Source organism: Solanum lycopersicum, chromosome 1 (genome assembly GCF_036512215.1).
Source record: "Solanum lycopersicum chromosome 1, SLM_r2.1".
NCBI classification, from domain to species: domain Eukaryota; kingdom Viridiplantae; phylum Streptophyta; class Magnoliopsida; order Solanales; family Solanaceae; genus Solanum; species Solanum lycopersicum.
This window is the reverse complement of record NC_090800.1, coordinates 53,484,062-53,487,875: the sequence shown is the minus strand read 5'-3', so window position 1 is coordinate 53,487,875 and position 3,814 is coordinate 53,484,062.

Genomic DNA, 3,814 nt, shown 5'->3' with positions numbered 1-3,814 from the left:
TATCAGTGATAGAGTTTTTGAACGAGATTTCCTAGTGTTAAGAATTTTGATGAAGGTTGAAGATGCGGCAATGTCAAATCTCGAGAATCTTCAAAGAAAAAGAAATGGAGGAATTGAAAAGAAAGAGAAAAGGAGAAGATGAAAATATAAGGCAAAAAATGAAAAATATAAAAGAATAATTATTCTTTTTATATAAAAAAAAGAGTAAATATTACGTGGCAGTGCATGTAGACCACTGCCTAATACATATATGGGCTTGAATTTATAGGGGACTAGATATTTCACTTTTAAAAGGTTCAAGGGGTGATAGGACCCCCTTGAAGAATAATTGTGTAGTTGAGAATTCGGTAATAGCTTGGGGCTTTTTCCCATTTTCTCTAAAAAAATAACATAGAATGATCTTTATCATAAAATCCAAGCACATATTAAATAATCATAAATGAAATTAACCAAATAACAGAAACCTAAGGTTGAACTGACTTTACTAGGACACCAAATATCATAATGGACTAATAAAATAGCAGGTTTTGGACGATCCTCAGTACTACGTGAAAATATAGCACAGATGTGTTTCCCAAGTTGACACGACTCAAAATCTAATGTGGATAAACTAGACAAATTAGGCACCATCTTCTGTAGTTTTGATAGACTCGGATGTCCCAAACATTTGTGAATTAGGGAGAGAGGATCTTTAACGGAGCATGTTGTGAATGAATTTGAAGAGGTAAGATAGTAAATGTATTGTGATTCATGTCTTGTGCCAATCATCTGTCTGTACAACGGTCTTGCATGAGAAAATAATCATAAAAAAAGGTACTCCACAATGTAAGGCACACATCAAATGACTAACAAATGCTAGATTAAAAAGAGAACCAGAGACATAAAGAACATAGTCTAGAATGACAAAAGAGAGCAGTTTGGCTTTTCCAACTCCTTTTGGTTTTGTTTGGATCGCATTGACTAAAGTAATAATAGGAAAAGATTGTGAATAAATAATATCATAAGTTATTTGTTACCTGAAATATGATTAGAAGAGCCTAAGTTCATAACCCATGATCTAAGAGTACTAGATTGTGAAACACAAGCAAAAAGAATTACTCACAACATGAACATTGGGCTGAGTAATCGAGGCTACTTGTGGAGATGTTTCCCTACTTGATCGATACCGAAGGAACTCATCATACTCTGCCAAAGCAATATGAGCGTTATTGGGTGGTTGATCAGGCTGAGCAACAGATGCTACTTGTAAAGATGTTGGCGTACTTGCACAATTCTGAAGGTACTCATTATATTCCTTTATAACAGTGGGATCATAACTGAGTGGTGGATCATAAAAAATATGTCATATGACACGAGTGTACACAACTTATGACAATAACTACACTTGGATGAAGCACATCCAAAATGACCACCTCCTGCAGATTCTCCATAGGCTAATATGTTCGTTTGTTTATGGTTTGAAATGCTAGAATAGATGAGTCAGTGGTGGATGATGAAGCTACTTTTTGATTCGAAGGTGTGGCTAGACTAAGTAGATGAGAGAATATATATTCAATTGTAGGTACTGCATGACCAGCTAAAATCTCATCACACACTGAATCATGGTCAGGAGGAAGTCCAACAAGTGTAAGAACTAGGAACAATTTCTGTCGCTGCTCTTGTTGTTTTTTCACATTGATAGTGACTGCATCAAATTCCTCCATGATCATTCAAATTCCTCCATGATCGCTTGTACCTATCCCAAGTAAGTAGACTATTGAATTCTTGTTTCTTTAAGTTGGTTATTCTAGATATCACATCATAGAATTAAGATATATTATTAATATATAAAGTACGTGTATTTTTCCAAACTAAGTAACATGTCTGGGGTTGATGAAACAAGGGCATTAACTTGGAATCGATAGATCGCCATATGATGCAACATGATTAAGCATCAACCTTCTCCCATTGTCATTTGGCTTTATCATCTGCCTCACTAGCATTTACCTTTTAATCTACTACACAAGCATTGTTGGTTAAGTGATCTTGGATGCCTTGACTCTTGCACTACAACTCAATCGAAGAAGCCCAAACTAGATAGTTTGAGATTCCCATTAGTTGTTTGAAGTGATCATAACATTTGAACTTCCAATATTTTTGGAGCAAAAAATATCAACCCCGAACGCAATATTGTGAAATTAGAATATTCTCACAAAAAAATGATAATTAGATACGACTTCTGAAAATAAAATAAAATTTTGGGGGCAGAATCTGATTGCGGTAAATAAAATAAAAACTTAGGACTAAAATTTGACTACTTAAAATAGATCTGATTGCTGGAAAAAGAAAGAGAAATTTGGCCGCCAAAAACTGATCGAAATCAAAATTTTTTTTATATGGTCAACCTCGGAATCAAGAGGCAATCCCGCTGAGAAAAACCGTGGAAACAATGATCGGAATAATTGCTGATTGTTTATGGGACAACAATTTAAGTCACAAGAAAATTGTTTAGTGACAACTGATTTAATTTTCTCACCATTACTCTGATACCATGTGAGAAATGCATTATAAAATTATATATCTACATTATTATAGTGAGACCCTATTTATAACCCTACATTGGAATCCTTTTCTAACTAGGATCCATATTCTTATTCTTAAACCTATTCCAATTTTAATTAGGATTGTATATAGTTATTTCTATTCTAACAAGTACATTGATATTTACCTCATCTTACCTATGAACTTTGCAAAATAAACTTCTTATACCCTCCATTATTTTTTGGGATAAGAATGCCCCCATCATTATTCCAAGAGACCATAAATATCTCAAATAGTTAACTACCAAAAATTCTAGTGACGCGACAAGCAACATGAGACTAAACCCTCCACCTAAGCGCTATCAATTAGGATTTACTTAAAAAGATATTTAGCAGCAATAAAAGTCCACACAAAATTTCAAAATATTGTCACTAAAGGTTTTGATTGATTTTCAGCAATAATCATTCGCTAGTAAAACCTATTTTTTCAACAAGAAAATACGATATTAAATTTTGATTGCAACCTAATTTTCTAAAATAAATAACATGTACAATTAATATTAAAAACATCCAATATTATTACAAAAATCATAAAAATTACTTCTCGGCTCAAATTTCCTACTACATAATGCATTATTGTACATTTTATGCATTTACATATGACATAAAAAAATATGTAGCGTCTTCAAACTTCTCCTTGATCATTATCATTTGAAATTTTTTAAAAACAAGAAGAAAACAAAATGCAAAATCATAATTTAATATTGTAAATCAAAGAAAATCTTATGTAGCGATATTTTGGGATTTTGTGGCGACTTTTGTGGCCGCTAAATATTTAGTTTTTCAAATAAATCCTAATTAGCAACACTTAGGTGTAGGAATTAGTCTCACGTGGCTCGCATGTCACTAAAATTTTGAATTTTTAATTGTTGAGGATCTTTGTGGTTGCTTAAGATAACAGTAGAGATATTTATCTCAAAATGTAACAAATGGTATAAAAGTGTTATTCGTATAGTTCAGGGGCAATTTTGATCCATTTTTATTTCTTTATAAATTAATAAATATTTGCATTTGTGAAATTCTAAATAAATATTTATTTATTTAACTAAACGTATGAGAGTAATAAACCACGTAAAAATTAACTATTCTTTTATAAAAAATTCGGTCACAGGAACACTTTCTTCCTACCAAATATGAATTCTTTTTTATATATATAATTTATATTTTGATCTTTTATACAAATTTGAAAACATAATTGAAATAATAAATATACTTTTATTTTAAATTTGATAGTT